This window comes from Crocodylus siamensis, chromosome 1 (assembly GCF_052110815.1).
Source record: "Crocodylus siamensis isolate JL-2025a chromosome 1, ASM5211081v1, whole genome shotgun sequence".
NCBI classification, from domain to species: Eukaryota; Metazoa; Chordata; order Crocodylia; family Crocodylidae; genus Crocodylus; species Crocodylus siamensis.
Window position 1 is genome coordinate 27216330 of NC_143395.1, and position 26490 is coordinate 27242819.

Here is a 26490-nt window from a genome sequence, read left to right on the forward strand (position 1 = left end):
AAATAGCAGATATGGCATGTGACCAAATTAGTTTAGCAGAGAACCCTTTGGCGAGCTATAACACAGAAAGGAAGCTTGCAAAAAGTGGAAGCTTGGACAAGGGAAGAGCATAAAAATATTGCCTGGGCATGCAGGGATGAAGTCAGGAAGGTCAAAGTACAACTGGAGCTGCAGCTAATGAGGAATGTGGTAGGTAACAAGAAGGGTTTCTACAAGTCTGAACAAGAGGAAGGTCAGGGAAAGTGTGGGTCTCTTACTGAAGGGGGGAAGCAACTTAGTGAAAGAGGAAAAGGCTGAAGTACTCAATGCCTTTTACCACGGTCTTCAGCTCCCAGACTACTGCACCAGGCAGCACAGTTTTGGGAGAAGGTGAGCATCTCACAGTGGTGAAAGAACGGGTTAGGGATGATATAGAAAAGCTGGATATGTACAAGTCTACGGGGCTAGATGGGATGCATCCAAGGTTCCTGAGGGAGTTGGCTGATGTGACTGCAGAGCCACTGGCCATTATCTTTGAAAACTTGTGGCAATCAGGGGAAGTCCCAGATGATAGGAAAAGGCCAAATATAGTGCCCATCCTTAACAAAAAGGAGGAGGATCCAAAGAACTACAAACCAGTCAGCCTTACCTGAGTCCCTGGAAAAAATAATGGAGCAGATCCTCAAGGAATCCATTTCTAAGCACTTGGAGGAGGAGAAGGTGATTAGTAATAGTCCAGCATGGATGCACCAACCTGATTGCCTTCTATGATTTGATGACTGGCTCTGTGGATGCAGGGAGAGCAGTGGACGTGATATACCTTGACTTCAGCAAAGCTTTTGATGTGGTCTCCCACAGCATTCTTGCAAGCAAGCTGAGGAAGTATAGATTGAATGAATGGACTGTAAGGTGGATAGAAAGCTGGCTGGATTGTTGGGCTCAATGGGTAGTGGTTAATGGCTGGAGGTCTAGTTGGCAAGCAGTATCAAGTGGAGTGTATCAGGGTTGGTCCTGGGGCTAGTTTTGTTCAATATTGTCATTAATGATTTGGAAGGTGGGATGGATTTCACCTTAAGCAAGTTTGTGGATGACACCAAACTGGGGGATATAGTAGATATGCTGGAGGGTAGGGCTAGGATTCTGAGTGACCTGGACAAATCAGAGGGTTAGGCCAAAAGACATCTCATGAGGTTTAACAAGGATGAGTGCAAAATCCTCCACTTAGGACAGGAGAATCCCATGCACTGCTACAAACTTGGGACCAACTGGCTAAGCAGCAGCTCTGCAGAAAAGGACCTGAGAGTTGCAGCGGACAATAAGCTGGATATGAGTCAGCAGTGTGCCCTTGTTGCCAAGGAGGCTGACAGCATACTAGGCCGCATTAGTAGGAACCATGCCAGCAGATTGTGGGAAGTAATTATTTCCCTCTAGTCTGCATTGATGAGGCAACAGCTGGAGTGCTTTGTCCAATTTTGGGCTCCCCAATACAGAAAGGACATGGAAAAGTTGGAAAGAGTCCAGCGGAGGGTGATGAAAATGGTTAGGGGGCTAGGGCACATGACCTGTGAGGAGAGGCTGAGGGAACTGAGGGTATTTAGTCTTCAGAAGAAAAGAATGGGGTGGGGGGGATTTGACAGCAGCCTTCAACTACCTGAATGGTGGTTCCACACAGGATGGAGGTAGACTGTATTCAGTGGTGACAGAACAAGGAGCAATGGTCTCAAGTTGCAAGGAACAGGTTATCTAGAGAGGTGGTGGTATTGGAGGTTGTTAAAGCCCAGTTTAACAAAGCCTTGGCTTGGATGATATAGTTGGGGATGGTCCTGCTTTGAGCAGGGGGTTGGACTAGATGACCTCCTGAGGTCCCATCAACCATAATTTTCTATGATTGTATTATATCATGGCAGATCAGGCAGCCTTGGGGGATGCCTGACTATTAGCAAAATCACAGGCACTGGTGGGGAGGAATGAAAATTCATGGGGGGGGTTTGTTGTTTCCCCCCCCCGAGTGCATGGAACTTTTAGCAGTAAAACATCAGAGCAGATAAACATTTCTTCTAGCTAACATCTGAAGTTAATCATAGATGACTTCTTGGGATTTTTCTGCCGAGTCCATTACAGTTTAAGTTTTTATTCAGTTATTTCACTTGATCCAGTCATTTAGTAGCTTTGGGTGCTATTGAGTGTTTGGATTTATTTTTGTATGATTTTTCTTTGAGTATCTTGGACCATATTTTGAAATGAAGGGTCCAGGGAGATGTCAAAAAGTTAAACAAATGTTTAAATTTCAAGCATTGAAGTATTTTTTAAAACAATTGTGGTTTAATTGGTGCCATAAGTACAGTATCCCAGCAGGTAGTAAAATATGAATTTTGTCACAAGGTCCTGTATTTGAAACTCTCTTCTCTTCCTCTCATGATCTCCTTGCTTCTCTCTCTCCCATGCCTCCCTCCTACACAAAACAGAAAGCAGTCACAGAGTGATAAATGCAGGTAGCATGTAGTGAGTGGATAAAAGACTTTTGTAGAGGCCAAGTTTCATATTGGGCATACTGGGTTACTTGAGGACTTGATTTGAATCTTTTCCTATTTGTTTAAGAAGCAATCCCTGCTGATAGTCTATCATCCTATACAAATATAAATCCAGGTGTAGGAGGATAGAGAAAGGAGGTAACTGCTTGTTGAACAATTTTGTTTTTGGTGGACCGTATGCACCCATTCTGATACTGATATGTATTGCTTAGAGCATACAAAATGCAAGGTAAATGACGCCTTACAAACTCTGAAAACCAGGTATCCCTAGCTTGAGCAACAAACAGTCTAACTCTGTTGCATATATATTTGTCAATGTGATAAATTGAAGAAGGTGTTCAGACATCTGTTTGGACATTATGGCTGCATCCAGATGAGCGCGGCTGTGCGGTACATGGCACCATAGACACATCTGTGTTACCACATGCTGCACGTTCAGCTGTTCTCTGTGCTGCAAGGGAGCAGTACAGGGGCTTTTTGACCCCTGGATATGCAAAGGTCAAAACTGCTCAAAAAAGAACCAGTGGCGCCACTCAAAACTGGAGCCTGTCTGGCCAAAGCCATGCTTCAGCTGCGGGCCAGGCCTGTGCCGGCCCCAGCTTCCCCTACCCCACCCAAGGTAACCTGCTGCGTGCCAGGCATGGCACAGGCACAGGCATGGCACAGGCATTCCCCAGGAACAAATAGCAGTGGCACAAGGTATCCCTCTGCTTGTTGTGCCCAGGGAATCAAATGTCCATGTTTGTGTGGACATGGCCTATGAGATGAATGCTTTAAGCCTTTAGCCAGCAGATGTGAGGCCCCATGTGGTTTGTCCAATTTGGGGCACTGCACTTCAAGAAAGATGGGGACAGAAAGAATCAAGTAGAGAGAAATAGAAGTGATTAGAGGTGTATTAAGAATGGAGAAGATGGCAGAGTGGGGTAGGGAAGGAATTTGCTGATGATTTTCAAATACGATAAGGGTTGCTATAGAGAGGCTGGTGACTGATTGACTCATTTGTGTCCATGGGCAGGAAAATAAGTAAAGGTTTGAAATTGCAGCATGTTGGATAGTAGGAATAACTTCCGAACTCTGAGGATGGTTAAGTGTCGGATTCCATGACCTAGACAGGCAGGAATTCCATCATTCAGAGTTTCTAAGTTTAGGCTGCATAAACACTTGGCTGGGATAGTTTGTTTACCCAGGGATGGTCCTGCCTCTAGCAGTGGGGTTGACTAGAGCAGTGGGGGCCAACCTTTTGGGCAGGCATGCCCCGAATTAGCTCCACACCCTCCCCAGTTACTATTCCAGTCTTCTTCCTCTGCAGTCCTATTTTGTGCTTGTCTGTTCTGCCTTCTGCTTACTGCCTTTTCTGCTTCTGTCTTGTCCCTGATCTAGCATGCCTGTGTGCGTACATGTTGCAGGTTGGTCACCCCTGGACGAGATCTGTGGTTTTTCAAACTGTTTTTTGTCTCCTTTCCTGCAAAATACTGCTGCTTGTGCAGCAGCCCACTTGACACATTTCTCCATGTGCACCCAGGTCAATGCATGGGAGTGCTACTGCACACTGTGTTGACAAGAAGCCAAATTGAAGCATGCACTCCTTGCCAAAGGTCCATGTACCCCTGGTGTGTGTGTACCACTGAACTAGACCCCCCACCCCGCCCACCCTACAAATGTGGTTCCATAGGGACAACACCGTAGAGTCTAGAGAAGGACAAAGGGCTGGAACTAACAAAGGACTGAAGCACCTCGGTGTCGGATGCCTGAGCCCTTCAGAGATAGTGAAATCGAGGAGGCAGGTGGGTGATTTTTGCAGGTTGATTGTGGCGCCTGCTGCCATGCTTTTTGCAGTGAGGGTGCCTCCCCCATGCCACTGATTGGCTGAGCGGCTCCAGTGGTGGCCCCTCTCCTCGCCACTGATAGGTTGAGAGGGCTGCCATTCACATTGTTCCACTCCTCATTGCTAATTGGTGGCGGGAGGAGGGGGCTGCTGCCAGCTTGTCTCCTTTTTTGTGTGCCAGTGGCTGTGAGAGCTGCTGGCTCCCACTGGGAGCATTTCATTTTCATAGATTTCATAGACATTAGGGCTTGAAGGAACCTTGGAAGATTGAGTCCAGCCCCCTGCCCGAAGGGCAGGAAGTCAGCTGGGGTCATAGGATCCCAGCAAGATAAGCATCCAATTTACTCTTGAAGGTGTTCAATGTAGGTGCTTGAACCACCTCCGCTGGCAGACTGTTCCAGACCTTGGGGGCTCAGACACTGAAGAAATTCTTCCTTATGTCCAGCCTGAAACGGTCTTGCAGGAGTTTATAACTGTTTGACCTCGTCATCCCTTGGGGCGCTCTGGTGAATAAACTTTCCCCAGATACTGGCGGTCACCGCTGATAAACTTATAGGTGGCCATCAGATCACCCCTGAGCCTGCGCTTTTCCAGGCTAAAGAGTCCCATGTCTCTCAGCCTGTTGTTGTAAGGTCTGTTTTTCTGACCTCTGATCATGTGCATGGCTCTTCTCTGGACTGTCTCAAGCTTCTCCACATCCTTTTTGAATTGTGGAGCCCAAAACTGGACGCAGTACTCCGGCTGCAGCCTCACCAAGGCCGAGTACAAGGGGAGAAGGACGTCTCAGGATTTGCTTGAGAAGCATCTATGGATGCAAGCTAGCGTTTTGGTTGCTTTACTTGCCACAGCATCACATTGCAGGCTTATGTTCATCTTGTGGTCAATGATGACCCCCAAGTCTCTTTCTTCCGTAGTGCTAACCAGTGTAGCACTGCCGAGCCTATAAGGATGCTGCAGGTTTTGTCTCCCAAGGTGGAGAACCTTGCATTTCTGTGTTAAAACACCATCAGGTTCTCGTCCGCCCATTTGCTGAGCCTGTCCAGGTCAGCCTGGATCACCCTCCTGTCTTCTGGCGTGGATGCTTTGCCCCAAAGTTTGGTGTCATCGGCGAACTCGGCCAGTCCGCTTCTGACTCCAATGTCCACATCATTAATGAAGGTGTTGAACAAAATGGGTCCAAGGACAGAGTCTTGGGGGACCCCACTGGTCACAGGACACCATGATGATTGACTTTCATCAATTACAACCCTCTGGGTCTGACCACGGAGCCAATTTCCCAGCCAGCGGATCGTGGTGGACCCAAGGCCACAATTGGCCAGTTTCACCAAGAGGTGATCATGGGATACCAGATGGAAGGCTTTTTTGAAGTCAATATATATGACATCTATCTCTTTTCCCTTGTCCAGGTGATAGGTCACCTGGTCGTAAAAAGAAATGAGATTGGTCAAGCAAGACCTACCCACAACAAACCTGTGCTGGCTATCCCTCAAGATGTTGGCTATCCCTCAGGATTATCAGTAAGTTGCTTTTTCCTCCCCTGCCCAGTGATTCTGCCAAAAATTGTGGGGAGCGCTGCTTTTTGTGGAAATGGCCTCAAATCAATCATGGTCTCTGGTAAAAATGAAAAATTTGCCATTTTAGTAGGTCCCTGGTCATCCAGCCCCAGCCCCACTTGGGCCCCATGGGCGCACACGTGCCTGCCCCGCAGCCCTGAGCTTGACCTACAGCAGTGATTCCCAACCACGGTGCTGCAGCACCTTGTGGTGCCTTGAGAGCAGGCTGTGGGGTGCCAGGCACTGTCAGCACTGCGGGGCATGCCGATCTGGTACACATGATAAACCTGGAGATTTTGCCCAGCTGGGGTGTCTCTGCTGGGATTTTACAGCAGGAAAATGGCTCTAACATTTTTCTGTAGTCTATAAAGGGATGGGGGGTGGTAAAGACCTGGCATTTTCCCAGTGGGTCTTGGCTCTAACACAAGAACTGCCATGCGCTGGCTCAGCCCTGAGGCCAATGTGACCTGTCTCCTGTGTCTCACAGGTGAAAAATTAGTTAGTTTTAAACTTACTGTCTGCTTGTTTCCTGCTGGGCCCCTCCTTCCTCTGAAGGGAGACAGAGTTGACAGCAAGTCCCTCTAAGCTGCTTCCTATTTGTCTCCTGTCCCTCCTCAAGCTTTTCTTTTCTAAATGGAGTAGGCCTTTGCCTGCCCCCCTGCATGCTATCTGCCCCCCACGCTATCTAGCCCTCTCTGTCATTGGCCTCAGCCCCTCTGTGCCATTCCTCCCCCTTGCTGCCCTTGTCTGTCCCTCAGTGTTGCCAGGTGTATGATAATTATCATATTTGTGCAATAATTTCAACCTTGTACTATGTATGATCACTAGTGTTCAAAATGTACAGTAAGTTTTCAGGCAGTTAATTGCTGTAGCATATGGAAAACCTAAATCACACTCAGTGGGTGTGTTCAGATGTGCATGGATGTTTGGCTCCCTGGGGACAAGTAGCTGTGGTGCACTTTGCACTGTGCTGGCCCCTACAGCCTTACCTGGGGTCTGTGGTCCTTCCTGAGCCGCAGCTGTGGTGATCCTGCCATGTGGAGCCTGGCTGGCAGTAGAGCACAGCTCTGGGCAAGCCAGCTCCGCTTTTCAGCAGTGCATGCTGGCTGAATGTGTGGTGCTTGTTTTGTTTTTTTCTGTGGGTTTGTGGTGGTGGTGTTGTTGTTGATTTTTGGGGTTTTTTTTGACCCCTGGATGTCCAAGGGTCAAAAAAACCTGCAGAAAAAAAAATGGTGCAGCACCTGCTTGGGAAGTGCTCTCTTATAGCACGGACAACACTGGCCTGTTTGTTGTGGCACTGCAAAGCACTGCTACATACTGCATGGCCGTGCTCATCTGCACACACCCACTGAGTCTCACCCAACATTTTTTTTTTAATTAATAATGTATTTTGTGTTCCAGGTCAAATCAGCCAAATCACTGACTGACCACAACTCAATCATTCCAAAAACCATTATCAATTGAAAAGGCACAACTCAATCCTTCTAAATTCCTTCTCTGGCATGAGCATCCTCCATCCCAGCCTCTCGCCCTATGATTTCAGATGCTCGCAAATCCATGGGCAGGCATCTGACGTGCAGGCCCAGGCCCGAGGTCTTGGGATTTGGGTGCCCCCACCTGAACACGTCTACGCTTGATCTGAGCCAAAAAGCAGAGAAACTCGTAGTTTTGCTGTTGTCATTTTCTTATGAGAGCTTGCCTCAAAATAAAGAAATGCTTCAAGACTCGGATGTTTTGGGGATGTATTTGGCAATTGTGTTGGCCTGAGACGAAAAGAAATGCAAAACTTTAGGACTCTTGGTTCAGAGATGATACCTTTTATTAAACCAACTAAGAAATCACAAAAAAAAACAAAAAGAAAAAAAACCATCTTCTGCAAGCTGTTGGTTGCAAATGCCCTTCCTCAGGCGGGTCCAGGAAGATTTCCACCTTCAGCTTCCTCTGTGCAAAAAAGGTTTATTTTCTACCTATGGGCACTTTTTTCTCCCTTTAATTTTCCCTGAGCTTGAAGAAGGGCGTGTGAGCCTGAAAGCTTGCAGAAAAAAAAGATGATTTTTTTTTTTTGCGATTTCTTAGTTGTCTAAAAAGAGGTATCATTTCTGAACCAAGAGTCCTACAGTTTTGCATTTCTTTTCGTGTCAGGCCCACAGGCCTCCACCTCCGCCCCTGAACCATCGGAGGCCTGGAGGCTTGCATTTCTTCCGGACTCGCGGCGAGTGACAGCGAGCTATATAAAGTCAAGAAGACATATTTGCATATATTTCTGACTGTACAACAGTTTTTCAGCAAATACGATCATCAAGGACTTCCAGTACAATTTCACGACTGAGACCTGGGAGAGGGCCCGCGCCGCTCCAGCCAGACTGACAGACGGACTCGGGGCGGGGTCACGTGAGCGCGGCCGGCAGGGCGGGGAGCACACCGGCAAGATGGCCGCCGCCGCTGGGGGGTGGTGAGGAGCGCGTCGAGTCGCCGCCGCCTCCCTGGTCACAGCGCCCAGCCGCCCGCGGGTGAGTCCTGCCGCCCCGGGCAGTAAACAAAGGAAGAAACCGTGTGGAGCTTGGAGACGGTGGGAGAAGGGCGCGGGCGGCCTCTTGCCTTGGCGGGGCCGAGCCGGCGGGCATTGTTCGCTCCCGGACTGATGGAGACCGCGATTTCGCTGCTCATCTCCTAGTGGGGTGGAGGGGGGGCAGACTGCCCAGGCCGAGGGTAGGAGATATCACTAAGAAAAACCCTTCTCTTGCACCACAGCAACCTCCCCCCAGCCCTGTTGTCATAGGACGTGTTAATGTACAGCTTAAAACAGCTGCGTGTTTTGCTGTGTTAAGTATATGTTTACCTCATGGGTGTCTTGTCGTTTTAAGGTCCATTTCTAGCTCATAGCCTTTGTAGGTATAATGTGAAGGGAGTTGTTTTTCTTTATTTTGTTGCCTATGAGAGAGGACTCTGTCGGCTTGCAAGTGCTTTTAATATTAAAATGAAATGAGGCCGCGGTGTTCCCGTGCGGTGCTTGAGCCTGCATTTTCAGTTTTGCAAGCCCACTGGCCTGCCTCTTAATTTGTTTTTGTCCTTTGTGTGAAAGGGAAAACTGACAGCCTCTTTTTATAAGGCGTTTAACACAAGACACAGGTCAAGAAGCAGTGAGAGAAAAGAGGTAACAGGCTCCCATCTAAGAAGATCCTGTTGAAAATCATTAGGGCTCCGAAGAGACATAGAGGTCTCCCTGTTCAGATCAGAGGGCAAGAAAAACCATTTGTACCATGGTTGCGCCGCACACTTTTAAATGCCCCCAATGCTGCGCACATACATTTGTATAAATGGCAAAATGTGCACAGCACTGAGAAGGTAGTGGTGGTGCGCTTTTGAACTAAAACACATCGAAGGGGTTTTAGTTCAGAAGTGTACTACTGCCATTTTCTCTGCACTGACACACATTTCACCATTTATACAAATGCACATGACTTGGTACCAGGCACGTCAGGTTGTGTGCGGAGCAGACTCAATTAATTGAGTCATACACTGATTTCAGACAAATGTATGTGTATAAATGCCCAATGTGATAATTTTTACTGGTGAGTTAGACCACATGGTTCTCATAAGCCTCTCTCAAAGCCTATTATTTTGTTTGATTCAGTAATAGTGTGTGGTGTCAGAGTAGCTAAGACATTGCATGTTGTGTCATAGTAGTTTGGGGTCAGCAGGGACCTGAATAGGTCATCTAGTCTAACCCCCCATCACCGGCCAGAGCACACAGCGGGATCACGTGATCCCAGACAGGCGTTCATCCAACCTCTTTTTGAATTTACCTAAGGTAGGAGCGAGGACCACTTCCCTAGGAAGTTGGTTCCAGATCCTAGCTACCCTAACAGTGAAATAGTGCCTCCTAGTCTGTAACCTGAACCTGTTCTCCAGCAGCTTCTAGCCATTGTTCCTTGTCACCCCAGGTGCTGCTGTGGGGAATAGGACCTTTCCTATTTGCTGCTGATCTCCCCTAATGAGTTTGTAGGCAGCCACCAAATCCCTCTTCAGCCTCTGCTTGTTGAGGCTGAACAGGTTCATCTCCCTCAGCCTCTCCTCATAGGGCCTGCCCTGTTACCCTCCAACCAAGTGGGTGGCCCTCCTCTGAACCCTCTCAAGGCAGGCCACATCCTTCTTAAAGTGCGGTGCCCAGAACTGGATGCAGTACTCCAATTGAGGCTGGACCAATGTTGTGTAGGCATCAATGTCACAGTCGTTCAATTTATTAAGGAGAATGGGGTGAGAGACTGTGTCAAAGGCCTTCGTAAAGTCCAGAAGGACTATGTCCACGGCGACACAATCATGCAGGGATTTAGTTACCTGGTCATAAAAGGCCATCAGGTTGGTCTGGCAGGACCTACCTTTGATGAACCCATGTTAATTGTCCCCTGGGCATGATCTCCCCTGCTGGCCCCTGACAGATGTGATCCTTGATAATTTTTGCACCTGGCCTATGGACCACGATCGCTTGTACAGCCAGGCTAAAGGCACAGCAGTGACCTCCGCCAGCTCCCTCAACACCCGTGGGTGGAGGGCATCAGGGCCTACAGATTTAAAAACATCCAGCCCTTCCAGAAGATCCCCGACTACTTTTGCGCAGGCCTGACAGTGTTATCCCCAAGATTGCCCCTACCTCTGGTGGGAGAGCTGTCCTGGTCCCTGTCCAAGAAAACAGAGGCAAAGAACTTGTTAAAAATTCCAGCTTTCTTGTCTGGCATAGCTACAAGATTACCATTTGAGTTTAACAGGGGCCCTACATTACCCGGTGCCCTCTTCTTACTCCCAGCGTATTTGAAGAAGGACTTTTTGTTGTTCTTAATCCTGGTCGCTAGCCTGAGCTCTACCCCTGCCTTGGCCTTCCTAATGGCCCTCCTATATTCACAACTCCTCCTTGGTGATAGCCTCTCTCTTCCACTGGCATGAGGCATGAGTTCAAGCCTCCCTCTAGCCTTGTGCCAAAGGTTTTCTTCAGTCAGTCCAGCTTTAAATGAGTACTGGTCCTCCTGGCTGGGGTGTCGGCTGGAGCGATGCTAACCACATCCCTCTCTTGTGAACCATTGCCTGCAGAGACTGGTGTGGCTTGATCGTGTATCTGGTGGTGAGCTGCTGAGCTTGGGTAGGTCTAGCTTTTCGACCTTCAGTAACAGTTGGCTGATAGAAATAGCTGTTAATGTCTCTATCTGTTGTCTGTAATTAGTATGTTTTTGTTGGTGAACCAGTCACAATTGAATACTTTTTGTCTTCTGTTAAATTTAAGTGTATAGACTTGTCACATGTATGTGAAATGATTAGTGTTGAGGCTTCTGCCTGATGAGTGATAAAATAAATTACCAGAGAATAGTCACGTTGCCAATGTGGCAAGTAGTGCATGTAGCCACCATATTGGAATCCAAGATGGCTGCCGTAAATTCACATTTTGGTCAATATTTCAGCCTTCAGTAGGGCTGGAAATATTAATTTTAATGATGAAACCCACATTGTATGAACTGAGGAGATCAGTTGTAATATTTCTGTCATGGTAGCCGTGTTGGATTCTAAGATGGCTGACATATTAGCATGTATGTAGTCACACAGTGTAATTAAAAGAACTAGTAAATGATACCCTTAAAATGAAAATCTCACAGATTCTATCACTACAAATTTCATAGCAGGCCTACAGTACAGAAAACATTAACTCAAGCTAGCCTACTTGCTTGAGCTTTATATTGAATTAGACAATACTAATTTAAGAATGTGGATAAGTTAGATATTAACAGTACATAATTCAATAATGAAACACATGGGCATATGTTTGGCTCAAGGCAGTAGGAAAATGTAATAGTCTAATTCTGTGGTAATATGTAGCATTAATACAACAGGTAATTGCAGTTTTTCAGATCTCTTCATCACTTGACTCCCACTTGTACGAGCATGCGGGTCCCTGGCGTTCTGTGTTGCACTTGCAACTTGTTATTGGAAGGTATTTTGCTGCTAACAGTACAAATGTGTTTATGGTAGGAACATAACCAACATTTTCAACTTGCCAAGCACACTGGTTAGGTGATGTCAGTGATGGATTAGGTTCAAGTGCACTTTGCCAAAGGAGACTTTGATAATTGGTTCTATGTACATGGTGCTCAAGGAAGTGCAGGGTGATGGACCCAGTGATCTGTAAAGTCTCTTCCAGCCCCAAACAGCTAGGAAACTATGAAGGCATATGTAGGTGGAAGTTTATCCAGAGCTTTTCCTTGATGGAATAATTTCACCCTATCATCTAGCAGGGTTGTCAAAGATGTTGACGGCTGATACAGCAACACAACAAACTTTTCTACCCAACTGCACAAATTCTTAATGTCAGGCCTACTTTCTGGACCTGCCAATAGATCTAGATGTTGAATGAACATCTTCCAAACAGTTTTCTTAGTGTGACCACTGAACTGGCTGGTGGTCATGCAACCATTGATGGTCTGGAAGCCAATTAGAGATGTATGGACTGGCTCAGGCAATTCTGACAAAATACCTTGAACTGGAATGAATCGTACTGGGTTGCTTCTCTTCATGCAAATCTTAGGTGCAAGATTATGCCATAGAAGAAGGACCAGTATGTCTGTGTCATTACAGAAGAATACTAGAGGGGAATGTCTGTGACTGACTGCATGTTTGCCATGTAAGAACATTCTTGTGCCTCTTCTTGCTATGAATGCAGTTGGAAAATGTCATGTGAGTTGGAGTACTTTGCTTTTCCATCAGCAAAACCACCAATGATGAGCACTCATTTACTTTGGAAACATGGGTATGATTGCTTAAGAAGCTACTCATTTAGAAAATTGACTAGGTTTTCTTTGTAGGTAAGGATATGAAACTACTCCATGATGCTGGTAATGGAAAAGATTTGCTGCTAATGATTTTGCAGATTAGCCTAGTCCTTACTGTTTTTATGCCTGCTTTTATGGAAGGTGATATGAGTCAATTGAAGACAGTGTTGACTCAATCACTCATGTTGGAATAGTTGGCAAACATTTGTTGCACAAAGGAATCGGCCAATCCTCCAAATGTTTGTGCAGTTTTCTGCTTTCCTGTTTTCTGTACAAGAGTCGTGCTGTCAATAATAATAGCCGATTTCTTAGAAGTAGCATCTGGCAGAGCTCCATCTCCAGTCAAGCTCCATGACAAGGCTGCTTTTTTCTTTGTGGCCACTTTGAGTGATTTGTTGGGTTTAAAAAGTGATGGAGGGTATCCAGACAGTTCATGGTGTAGGAAAGCGTACACATTGAGCCTTCTACCTGCTGGAACTGCTGTGAGATCAGCCTTTGCTGGATCTCCTTCGCATTCTGTATCTCCTTTGCATTCTGTGACTGTTTCATTTTGCTGCGCTTTTCCATAGTTGACTTTGTATCTTTGAAGGTTCTCAGTTTTGATTTGGGTACATTTTCATAGAAGCTGTCAGTAGCATCTGCAGAAAGACATTTCTGAATAATGGTGTTCTCGATTTCTATTCCCTTTCCCCATGCTTTCAGGATATCTAATGCAACATCTTTTGGCACAACTTCTCCTGTAGAAATATGTAACAGTTAATTGTTGAAAACCTTAAACAAGCGGAACCTTTTCAAACTGCTCTTGTAGCAAACTTGACATCATTGTAATCTCATTTCGGACATGTCCTTTGTCTTTAGTTATCATTGAAGGATGTTGTATTGATCCCAAATGTGATTTAGCATCTCCGTTAGGTGTGACCTCTTTCACTGTAGATCAGCTCCCATAGTTGTCTAGCTGATTCATTGCATGTTGTGTTTACTATGCCACTGGCAATTTTGCAAACTTTGGGCACTGACAGACATGCAAGTCCCTGCTCTAACTCTTGGCACTATACATAAAGCACCATGAGTTAAAGTGACATCCCCCTGACATAACAGAGATTTGTCTGTTGGGTGGGTGGGGGCAAGGATCGAGCTCCACTTTGGAGCCAGTCCAGCAGAGGAGCTTGCCTGTAGCCTCTCCCCTAACCACCCCCTCCCTCTTGCCACCAGCTCCGGTGCTGTGGGAAGGAAAGGGGAGGGAGCTATGGGCTGAGGATTTTACTGACCTGAGCTGGAAGGGGAGCAGGCTGGGGGGGGTGGGGTGAGATGGGGGGATTCCAATCTACCCGCCTCTCCTTCCAGCTCAGGTCAGGCAAACCCCAACCTGCAGCTCCCTTCCCCTCCATTCTCCCCCATCCCTTCCTGCAGACAGCACCAGGGGTGGGGCTAGGCTGCATCAGCCGAGCCTTAAATGCACTGACAGTTGACCCTAGGTAGTACAAATTCCTTATTGTCGTGCTCCACTTTTGAACACCATCATCTGAACTGTCATTAGATGAGGGTTAATTTGTGCGATCAGCCACTTTTAAAGTGCTCTGCAGCCATGCGTGTATATCATGGCATGGCTATAGAGCATTTTCAGGGGGCCAATTTGCAGGATAAACGTCACTGCTATTGTGCCATTTGTTAATGTGCTCTATTGCCTGATTGGATGAAATGTTTACAAATAGGAGATTAGTTGTTTTGACACTAAATCCTTCTTCCACAAATTCAACATACACTGTAGGAACAAAATTTGCTATATCCTTCATACATTCAGGATATACTGGACCCCATCTCATGCAATTGGTATGATTATGCACAGTTATCAGCAGAAGCATTTCTTCAAAGGCACGTAAACGCTTATGTCAGTTTTCTTTACCATCAGCCCTGATGAAGCACAAGAGAGTATTGACTGTGTCCAAATAGTTCATCCAGTATTTGAACGTACCTTGATGGCAGTGTTTTCCCATAAATTCTTGAAGTAGAGTGACAAGTAGAGTTGTTGGCAGATGCACTAATAGTTCTTTTACTGAATTGCTTCCCACTTTGCAGTCATTCCTGAATGCAGCAGCCATGCAAATGGAAAGTTGGTCAGTGACATCATAATCTAATCCTTTGCTTGAACTGGACAACCACACAATTTATCAAAATATGCCATATTGCTTTGGATGTTACCTTGTGTGCTCTGATAGCACGGTTGTACAATTTTCCTTTCATTATGTTGATGGTGTTTTCTGAAAATAATCTTCTTTCTGTCCAACAGTCTTCAAGTCCTGAAGGGGCAGAATGCTGACTAATTGCTGTTAGATGATGGTATGGAAGCCTCTCAGTCGAATGATTACTCCTCCGGTCTCTTCTGGCCATGCTCACACAAGTTTATTCACTTTGCAATACAGTGCCTTATCAGATGTTATGCCTGCTTTGTGCTGTTCTCCTAACTGTCCTGCAGTTGTTTTGTATCGCATGATGACAGTCCAAATGCTGTCATACTCAGATGCTGGTACAGGCAGTATGGGACAAAATCCAACAGTTCATGGTGGTGAAGTATCATCAGAAAGAAATGGGTTAAATGCTCTCTGGCCTGGCATGGTAACGTTCACCTGCTTGTTGGCTGATATTCTACCCATGGTAGCTCTACTGACATTTGTTGAACAGCTGAGTTGTCGAGCGTTTCATTCATGTCATTACCCGTACTATAGATGAGTAGTTTCAGTTACTTGTTATGGGTCATCATAGCTGGAATTACTTTGTTAAAATCTGGTCCATCTTTCAAGGTTCTTTTCCTTCTTACTATGTTGGTGCTTTCTTCAATCTCAGCTAGTTTCAGTGATCCTCTTTGAAATGCTGCAGTTTGCATTGCATGAAGTTTTTGTTTTCCATCCAGTGTCTTCTCCAAGACATTGGTATTGTCTGATGAAAACTAAACGAAACTACTGGGAACCAGATTGTTTGGGATAACTCAGTTTTTCTGAAATTCCTTTAAGTTTTTCTCATGAATGGTGATCTTGTGACGAACTGTGTCATATGGTATGTTGCATCCAGAAGCATGGAGACTTTGTACCAGTTTCTTAGATGTAGTTACATGATGTATCAACAATTCTAACCCAACATGTTATGGTCTTAGCTTTTTGCCCCTTGATTGCAGGTAAGCCAAATCTTGATATATTCAGTACATCTCTGTCTAGATTCTTACCTTGTGCATGACTTTCAACAACTAAGTTGTTATTGTCATCTTCCAGAATCAAATGGATCAATGTGTAAAGGCTGTCAGGAACACATTTTTGGGTTTACTTTTCATTCAAGTTGCTATATCCTTTTATGCCAACTATAATTTTCAAATTCTACTTTGATCTTGAGAGCAGCATAGTAAAAATTTTGTGCATCTGAAAACTCTTCTGTGAACCACAGGACAGTGGCTTCCTTAGTCATTTAAATGAAAAGTCATAACTGTATGGCATTACCAGTTGTCACAGTTGAGAAGGAGTGGAAGGTTTGCATTTCTTTGGTACTGAAACTGAATGGCTGTCATGTAGCAAGTCTGAAGTTCTTGCTTTATTTGCTTCAATGTGATTAGAGGACATTCACCACCTTGATCTGCTACTAAATTGTAGTATCTTTTGAATATAGCTTTCAGACTGTACACATTTTTTCACGCAAAACCAGCATCTGGTTCATCAGGCACTTGATGCTGTGCTGTCACTTCAGGAGAAAAAAGACTATCTGCTTGTGCAATCTCCACGTGTGAATGGGAATGACAGGCTTGTTGCTTCCATTGTTTGTCCCACCTGCATTCAGCTTGACAGCTTTTAAATCTTCAATGCCGGTTCAGCAACGTAAACTTCATTCTTCTCTGCCAGCTTGTGCCTTGCATTGGTTAATTTAAACGACAATACGTGACTCAGTCTATTCTTATTAGACCGTTTCTAGCACAATATGCGCATCCTCCAGTGAACTGCTGGATTCATAGATTGTAAGGCCAGAAGGGACCTTGGGCCTGCACTGTTCAACATCTTCATTAGTGACTTGGACGAGGGGGTAAAAAGCACCCTGTTCAAATTTGCAGACAACACTAAGATGTGGGGGGACGTGGGCATGCTAGAAGGGAGGAATAGGCTGCAGTCGGACCTAGACAGGTTACAGGGGTGGGTGGATGAAAACAAGATGGGTTTCAACACTGACAAGTGCAAGGTACTGCGCCGGGGGGGGAGAACCAGCAGCATACCTACAGGCTGGGGAACTCCCTTCTCATTTGTGCAGAGGCAGAAAAGGATCTTGGAGTCATTATTGATGCCAAAATGAACATGGGCCAACGGTCTGGGGACATAGTCAGGAAGACCAACTGCATCTTGTCATGCATCCACAGATGCATCTCAGGCAGGTCCAAGGAGGTGATCCTCCCCCTCTGTGGGACACTGGTCAGGCTGCAGTTACAGTACTGCATCCAGTTCTGGGTGCCACACTTCAGGGGGGATGTGGACAGCATGGAGAGGGTCCAGAGGAGGGCCACTCGCATCATCGGGGGCAGCAGGGCAGTCCCTACCAGGAGAGGCTAAGACACCTGGACCTGTTCAGCCTCCACAAGAGAAGGCTGAGGGGAGATCTAGTGGCCATTTACAAACTAGTCGGGGGGACCAGCAGGCATTGGGGGAGTCCTTGTTCCCCCAAGCACTACCAGGAGTGACTAGAAATAACGGTCACAAGCTGGCAGAGGGCAGATTCAAGCTAGACGTCAGGAGGCACTACTTCACTGTCAGGGCGGCTAGGATCTGGAACCAACTTCCAAGCGAAGTGATGCTTACTCCTACCTTGGGGGTCTTCAAAAGGAGGCTAGATAGACACCTTGCCGGGGTTGTTTGACCCCAGCATTCTTTCCTGCCCATGGCAGGGAGTCGGGCTTGATGATCTGCTCAGGTTCCTTCCAACTCTACCAACTATGAAAATAAGATCATTGGGTCCAGCCATCTGCAACAAGCTGGAAAGATAACTGGAGGTCAGGTGACCCCAGCAATGTGACCCTCCAGTCTCCTTTTGAAGATTTCCAGGGTAGGTGATTGCACCACCTCAGGAGGGAGCTTATTCTACAGTCTGGACACCCTGACTGTGAAGAAGTCTTTCCTAATGTTGAGCCTGAATCGATTTACCAGGAGTTTGTGGCCATTACTCCTGGTTTTCCCTTCGGGTGCCATGATGAACAGTTGCTTACTGAGCCTTTGATGTACTCTCCTACTGCAGTGGTAAGCTGCTACCAGGTCCCCTCTCAGCTTTCTTTTCCTGTGGGTGAAGAGTCCTAGACCCCTCTGCCTTTCCTCGTATGGCTTGCCTTTTAAGACTCTGATCGTATGGGTAGCTCTTCTTTGGACTCTCTAAAGCTTGTCCACATCCTTGTTAAAGTGTGGTGCCCAGAACTCGATGCAGTACTCCAGCTGCAGTCTCACGTCACTGAGTGGAGCAGAAGAATCACTTCCTTGGCTTTGCTGGAGATGCATCGATTGATGCATGCCAGAGTATTGTTTGCCCTACTGGCTACAGTGTTGCGCTGCTGGCTCATATTCATACTGTGGTCTATCATTACCCCAGGTCCCTTTCATTTGTGATGCTAGTCAGTTTGGTGCTGCCAAGGCTGTAGGTGTGTTTCATAGGTTTCATAGACATTTGGGCTGGAAGGAACCCCGGAGGATGATTGAGTCCAGCCCCCTGGCCCAGGGGCAGGAAGTCAGCAGGTATCATAGGATCCTAGGAAGTTAATCAAAATGTGTCTTGAAGGCGTTCAAAGTGAGTGCTTGAACCTCCTCTGGCTGCAGTCTATTCTAAATCTTGCAGGCTCAGACAGTGAAGAAGTTCTTTCTTATGTCCAGCCTGAATCGGTCGTGACCATCAGATTGCCCCGAGCCCCTGAGTCTGTGCTTTTCCAGGCTGAAGATCCCCATGACTCTCAGCCTGTCATTATAAGGTCTGTTTTCCTGACCTCTGATCATGCCCGTGGCTCTCCTCTCCACAAGCTTCTCCACATCCTTTTTGAATTTTGGAGCCCAAAACTGGACGCCGTACTCCAGCTGCGGCCTCACCAAGGCTGAGTACCATGGGAGAATGACATCCCGGGATTTGCTTGAGAAGCATCTATGGATGCAAGCCAGCATTTGGCTTGCTTTACTAACCACAGCATCACACTGAAGGCTCATGTTGGGGGTTGCTTGTCCCGAGCTGGAGCAGTGTACATTTCTCAGTGTTGAACTTCATTTTCAAGCGTGATCACACTTCCCCATAACTTGGTGTCATCTGCAAACTTGGCCAGTGAGCTCTTCACCCCCACATCCAAATTGTTAATAAAGATATAGAAAAATACTGGACTGAGCACCGACCCCTGCCGGGTTACTGCTGCCCACTTCCAAGCTATGATGGCAGATCCGTTCACTATGACTCTCTGGGTCCTATCTTGCAGCCAGTTTCTCACCCATGTGACTGTCTCAGAGTTAAGCCCACAATCCTCCAATTTTCTTATGAGGACATTGTGGGATACTAGATCAAAGGCCTTTTGGAAGTCTAAGCTTCCAACGTCAACCTGCTTTCTTGTGTCCAGGTGGTGAGTTACCTGGTCATAGAAGATGAGGTTGGTAAGGCAACACTTGCCTGCAATGAAGCCATGCTGGCTGTCATTCAGAATCTTACCTCCTGCAAACTTATTGCAGATAGCCTCCTTGATAAACTTTTCTAGTATTTTCCCTAGAATGGAAGTTAGGATGATTGGCCTGGGTCCTCCCTCCTGCCCTTCTTGTGGATGGGGCACAGCATTGGACCTCTTCCAGTCGTCAGGGACTTCTCCAGAGCACCACAAGTTGTGGAAGAGTTTTGCCAGGTGTACTGCAGCAACTTCAGCTAGCTGCTTCAGCACTCTCAGATGAAGATCATCTGGTCCTGCTGACTTGCATACGTCTAATTTTATTGGTTATACACCAATTCTGTGGCTAGGAAGGCGATTATTTCTGCCATGCTCATTCTCCATTCTACCTGGCGTGGTTTTCTCCTTGGTCTGATGAAAGATCAAGACAAAGTAATTATTCAGGAGTTCAGCTTTCTCTTGGGTGCCGGTAACCAGCTCTCCTAAGGTATTTGAGCAATGGCCTCACACTCCCGTTTGTTTTCCTTTTGTTCCCCACATAGCTAAAGAGGAACTTCTTGTTGTCCTTGATTCCTGTTGCTAATCTTAAGTTTGGTCACCGCGTTAGCCTGACTTATCTATTTCCTGCAAATGTGGGCCATTGTGGAATAGTCCTTCTTGGGGCCCATCCCAAGCTTCCATTGTTTATATGCCTTTTTCTTCTTTCTTGAGAGGACCATGCTTTTCCTGTTTAGTCAGGAGGGCTTTCCAGCCCTTTTCTCTGAATGGGAATGGACTTCTTTTGTGCTCCAAGCATTGTGTCCTTAAGGAACAGCTACTCTTTGTCCATACCTTTTGCCTTCAGTCCTGATCCCACAGCACTTGCCCTACTAGTGAGTGTAACAGGGGCTTGGGCAGCAGTCCTGTTACCAGGATAGCTTGGGGGGCAGGAAACCATGGGGAGCATGCTATGCAGGTGAAGGGACTTCGCATACCTAGGGAAGATCAGGGTAATTAAACCTGCTGCTGCCTACATAAGCCCGGCTGCTAGGGACCGTACTTTGCCCTCGGGCACTGGAGGAGTAGGAGAACACTGACAAGGAGAGAGAGTCAAAGGAGGCGGCTGGAGACCCTGAAGGGAATCGGGGACCAGTGACGGGAATAGCCACAATCTGCCGTTAAGGAGTGGGGTACCGATCTGAGGCCTGTAGATGGCACAGGCAACTAAGGGAGGATCCAGGGGACCTTGTGGAGCTGAGCGGGAAGAGGAATGCTGAGGCAGAGGACCCCAGGGCAGTGCATGGAGGGGAGAGCCTTGCAAAGCTATTCACCCTACCAGGCAGCCAGGGCGTGCAGTGGGTTCAGCCTTGGGTACGGAGAGATCATGGCAGAGATGCCTCTGCTGAAGAGCTGATTGAGACAGCCAAGGCACACCCTGTCTATGAGGTAATTGATGGTGAGAACACTGTGCAAGTTGAAATTGACTAAAACAGCCAGGAGACTCACTGGTTTAGGTGTTAATTAGAACAGCCTAGGGCTCCCTTTGCTAATGAGACAATTAGCAGGGAGGAAACAACAATGTAACTCTGCTACCAATAAAGTCAGCACCAGGAAGTTAACCATCTGGGTGGTCTGTGGTGTGTTCTCACCCTCATGGATAAACACTTAACATCTTTTCCTTTCAATCAGAGTCATGGCAGGTGGGCTCTGAGGGGAACTGGGAAGGACACGATGGTTTCATGGTCACTGTCACCCAGACTTCCCTCTATATTTAAGTTGGTCACCAGGTCATCTCCTTTGGCTAGGATCAGGTCTAGCAGAGCGTCACCTCTGGTTGGCCCATGCATCTGAGTTAGCAGTGGAGTAGGTGATCTTCTTGATGTCCTATGTGTTCTTCACTTGATGTTGTTGGGAGGGTTTCCCTTTTGTTTTCTGCTTTGCATGACTTTTTTAACAGTTGCTTAATATGCCCTTTGTGTGTAAAAGAACTGTAGTAATAATGGTGCCAATTGAGACTTTTGGAATGTTGCAACACAGGATCCACACAGTGTGACAGTCTGTCAAGAATACAGCTATAACAAGTGTCCTACTTTGAATGAGTGCCTCATTTATTTGTGTAATTCCAACAGGTGTATTTTGGGTAATCATTGACTACCAACCTACTTTGAGACATATGATGCATCTTGTAGATTCCAAATCATACCTCCCATGCTTTGTTGGACTCTGTGATGCTATCAGCTGTATTGTAGTGTTTGCTTAAGCGCAATAAGAGTGAGTCTTTTTTCTGTTATCTCCATTGGTGGATTTCATGGTGAGGTAATCTGAAAATGATCAGAGTTGATGTAGTAGTCTTGCAAACCTTTTGAGTATCTAGTAAAATTGTAAATTTGCAGCAGCTGTATTGGAATCCAATATGGCTACTATGATGAAAGTGTTATGCATGATCTTCTATTCATACAACGTTGATTTTGTTATTGGAATTAATTTTCTAACGCTACTGAGGTCTGAAATATTGATGAAAACGTAAATTCATGGCAGCCATCTTGGATTCCACGCACTACTTGCCAGATTGACCTCATGACATTTCTGACACTGTTAGACCCATTGTACCTGAAACACTCTGTTGCCACTTGTGGCAGTGAGTTGCTTACAGGATGACACCTTTACCCTTCTTTTTTACCCTACTAGAACTGTGATCCTTGCATGCTAGATTGGGCACCTGATCCTGCTGTTTTGGGGCCAGCTGAGTCCCTGCAGCGCTCAATTGTGGTGTGCAGAGCTTGATCTGACCCATGCACCAGCCCCAGACCACTTATCTGAAGCACAGGGCTGGAAGTTTCAGCAGCATTGCATAGACTGTAATTGTGAGATATAGAATTATGGGCAATCAAAATCTCTTGTGTCCTTAATTCTGCTACCCTTACTTACAATGAATGCCCTTTTAATGGAAGTGGTATCAACTCTGTGATTAAATGTGGCACAAAATAGGTTTTACAATTGAGATGACAACAGAAGGAATTGTCAGTGCATATTTTTCACAAAATATGATGACAGGGTTTATTAACAATTAGTAATAATTACATTTTTAAAGGTTCAAGGCTTTCTGAGTGTTGATTTTTATATTAACATTTTACTGTAATCATACATTCCACGCTGAGTTTTTTTAACTCCATTTTCCATTATTCAGTCAAATACCATATTTAGATATTTACCTATAGCTTGCATCAGTTTTTTTGTATTCAGCAGCCTTTCTCAATTTTTCCATTACTGATCCCTTTTATAGGTAACTGAAAAGGGACCTGGCTCTGTCACATTGTGGGGTGAATGGAATATGGTTTTAATATCCAGATACAGAAGGAAAAATGCTAGGGGGTACAAAATAAATGTAAAGTGCAACCTATATTAAGTTGTAATTAATGTAATATTACCTACATATTTTAAGAGAATAACACTAGTTCACTGGTTGAGTATGATTGTCTAGTCTAATGTTAGATTGCTAGCTAATTTGAAATGGGAAAAGCTCATGCATGATCTGAAAGCAATGTGAGAGGTGTATGAGACAGAATATAAATCGCTTCAGAGGTTGTCATTGAATAATAATTTTCCTCAGCATGGGATTGGAAAACGATATAAATAAAATTGTGAGATTTAATAGGGGCTTATGTGTTTTGCTTATCAGGACCTCTCTCCAGCTAGCATTGGGATTGTTAGAGTTAGACAGACTAGATTTTGGTAGATCAGCAAATAATTGTAATCCTTCGTAAATGGTAATTATTTTATTCAGCTCAGGAAGTTTAAGCTTTACAAAAACAGGTTAATTCGCATAAGCATGTTCCCTTTGCCTGTACTGTTCTGTCCTTTTCCTCCTCATAGTTTTTATTCTTCTCTCCAGGACTCTCATCATCTAGTTTTTGTGTGTCTTGGGTTTTATTTTCTTAGGATGTTTTGGGATTTCCATAAAAATGGAAGTTTGAATTTTGTGCGAGTAGCAGATTCCATGATGGAGAAACTGCACCCCTCTTTGGGGAGGATAGTGTAAGGATATGTAATCCCTGTTTAAATGTGTGTTGATATTCCAGTATGATATAGTTTAGCACCAACATGGATCTTAAAAACATGTCTGGAGCATGTGCTCTGAAGAAGGTGTGTACTGTAATTGTGTTGTTAAAGGAGGGTTTTCATTATAGACATACCAATGAAGTAGTGTTTTTGTATCAGAGATTTGAAATTTAGTAGTGGGTAAAGTTTCGGAGCTAGAGAAGGACCTTTTCTTTGGCTCAGAAACTTCAGTTTAGGTAAAAGTAGAGGTTGGATTTCTTCTGGGGGGAAAAAAAGCCTTTTATTCAGGGATCTTTCAGACATACAAACCCATTGTCCCTCTAAGTATCTGAGAGAACTTTTCCCCAGAATTGCCCTAATTTAATTTAATTGTAGTTCAAGCCTCGTGTATAATGACCAGGGATCCCGGTTTTTCGTTTCCCATGGAAAAACAGAGAAAACCACAGATTCCCTGTGTTTGTCGGAGAAAACGTGGATTTCTCTTTTTAGCAGAGAAATCTGTGGATTCTCCACTTCTGCAAAGAGCTCTTGCAGGCTGGTACAGCTCCAGCCTGCAAGAGCCAATTGCAAAAAGAGCAGGAAACCCCCACCCTGGCTGGAGGGGGAGGGGTAGGGCCAGAGGGAGAAGGGCAGAGCCTGAGCCTCTGAGGCAGCCAGGGCTGGGCTCGGTCTCACACTCGCCCTTTGCCCCTGGAGCATAGAGGTAAGTGGGGCTTGGGGCAGGGCTGGGAAGAAGTTTGGGGGCTGAGGAAGTGGCAGGTGCTGTCAGCCTCAGGAGGCACACCGCAGCTGGGAGCAGGGACAGGGGTGCCCCTCTGTGGGGGGCTTTGCGGGCAAGTGATGTGGGGCAGGGTGTGGTGTGATGGTGCCTGCCGTGTGCGGGCTGCACACATGCCGCCCGGCTGCCTGCCCAGGAGAGGGGGAGAGGGAGGCTGGCATGCAGCCGGAGCATAGCTCTATGGCTGGCTCTGCAGCCACGACAAGGGATGGGCTCGGGCTCGCGCATGGCACTGCCAGTTATCTGGAGGCCCGTGATGGCTGTTGTGTACAAAACCTCCCACTGCTGCCGCGGACCCATGCCCGTAGCTGTGCAGCTGGCAGCAGCAGCACAGCACGGTGGGGTGGCGGCGGCCAGGCAACATGCAGCTATTCCCATCCCTGCCACCACCCCACACTGCACCCCTGCCACCGGCTGCACAGCTCCAGGTACAGCTCCGCAGTGGCAGTGGGAGGTTTTGTACACAGTGGCAGTCACCATTGGCACCGGCCTCCAGGTAAGCGGCAGCGTCGTGTGCGAGCCCAAGCCCCCATCCCCTGCCCCATGCCCCCATTCCTTGCCGTGGCTGCTGAGCCAGCCACAGAGCTGTACTCCGGCCGCATGCCAGCCTCCCTCTCCCCCTCTCCTGGGCAGGCTTCCAGGCAGCATATGTGCAGCCTGCACATGGCGGGCACCACCACACTGCGCCCCACATCGCTTGCCTGCAAAGCCCCCCACAGAGGGGCACCCCTGCTCTCATCCCCTGGCCCTGCTCCTATCTGCTGGTAACACCCCTTAGCCTCCAACCATCTTCCCCAGCCCTGCTCCACAACCCCCAAGCCCCACTTATTTCTAGGATCCAGGGGTGAAGGGCATGGCTTCGCGGTGGCAGCGCTTGCCTGCAAAGCCCCCGCCGCCCCCCGTGCGCAGCTGCCACCACCCTGCACTGCTGCAGAGCCATGCAGCCAGTTGCAGGACATGCTGCTGCATGCAAACTCCCCGTTTCACCCCCTGGCTGGGCAGCATGTATGTTGCCTGCACACAGGGGTTGCCACTACACTGCTCCTGCTGTGCCCTGTGCCCCTTGCCCACAAAGCCATGCAGGTGACTGTTGGATGGTAGTGCAGGGCTCAGTGGCAGAGTTGCAGCGGCTGCCTCCGTGTGTGAACCTCCTGTCAGGCCGGCCGGCCGGCATGTGTGTGGCCCACAGAGCGGCATCCCTGCCCTCACCCCCTGGCCCTGCTCCTGGAAGTGGGCACAGGGGCACACTCTCCCCTGCCCTACCCTACCCCTTCCTCCCACACATACTTACGTGCTGGGGTGGGTGTCAGTGTCTGCATGTCTGGGGGGCTGTTGCGAGGGGCATCAGGATGGCTGTTGAGACTGTGGGGGAGTGCAGGGCACAGCAGCTCGGGTGGGGGCTTTAATTTTTATTATGGATTTTGGGGTTTTAATCAGAGAATTTGCAACTTTTAATTGGAGAAAACCAGGATACCTGGTAATGACTGCCCTTCTTACCCCAGCCTGTTTTCATGCCAGTCAAAGCTGGGGACAGTCAGACCAGGACAAAAACATACCTCTTCTTTTACCCTAGGAAGTATCTGAGATAACATTTTTTCCCCAGGATAGTCCAGGCTAACTGAGTTACTTGCCTTTCATTCCAGGGACAAACCGTGAAGAGTGAAGAGACCTGTGCCCTCCCAGATTTTGGTCAATCAGAACCTCCTCAAATGTGGTGTCTGTTTATTACCCATAGGCCTCTTGTGGGCTAAGATCAGGTGGGGGCATCCGAATCCCAAGACCTCCGGGTTTGGGCCTGCGCATAGGATGCCTGCCCATGGATTTAGCAGTACCTGAAGTCCCAGGGTGAGAGGCTGGAACAGAGGATGTTCGCTGGTCGTAGCGCCATACATGGTGTTTAGAACAATTGAGTTCTGCCTGCTCAGTAGTTAATGGTTTTTGGAATGACCGAGTTTTACCCAATCAATATGATATGGAACTCATTTGGCTAATTTGGCCTGGAACACAAAATATATTAAAAAATAATTCTACTTTTACCCTTAGATTTTGGCATTGTGGTATATTGAAAATTGCTGGTTCTGTTCAGTGGAAATAGAGTGAAGTTATTCTATCCAAAAATGATGGGAAAATACCTCTGAAGTTTTGATTTAAGACCACTGACAAAAATTTAAAATACAAGAGTATGAAATCAGATGCTAATATACACATGCAAACTTTCTGATGCACAGAAAATTCCATAAATGCTAACTTATTAATTCTTTCAACATTAAATAGTATTGTGGAGAAAGAACTTGGAAAATTTTCTTGAATAGTATGTTATAGTAACTTGGTATT

At 46.7% G+C, this 26490-nt stretch overlaps 1 protein-coding gene across 3 annotated transcripts in view; it reads left to right on the plus strand.

Annotated features, from left to right (window-relative positions):
- The first annotated feature begins 8285 nt into the window (after window positions 1-8285).
- The window catches only part of KIDINS220 (kinase D interacting substrate 220), a 136800-nt gene continuing 118595 nt past the window's right edge, over window positions 8286-26490 (plus strand). For all 3 annotated transcript variants that reach the window (XM_090032487.1, XM_090032498.1, XM_090032504.1), the window contains exon 1: window positions 8286-8398. The gene's annotated coding sequence lies outside the window, so the exon portion shown is untranslated. The remainder of the gene's footprint in view (window positions 8399-26490) is intronic.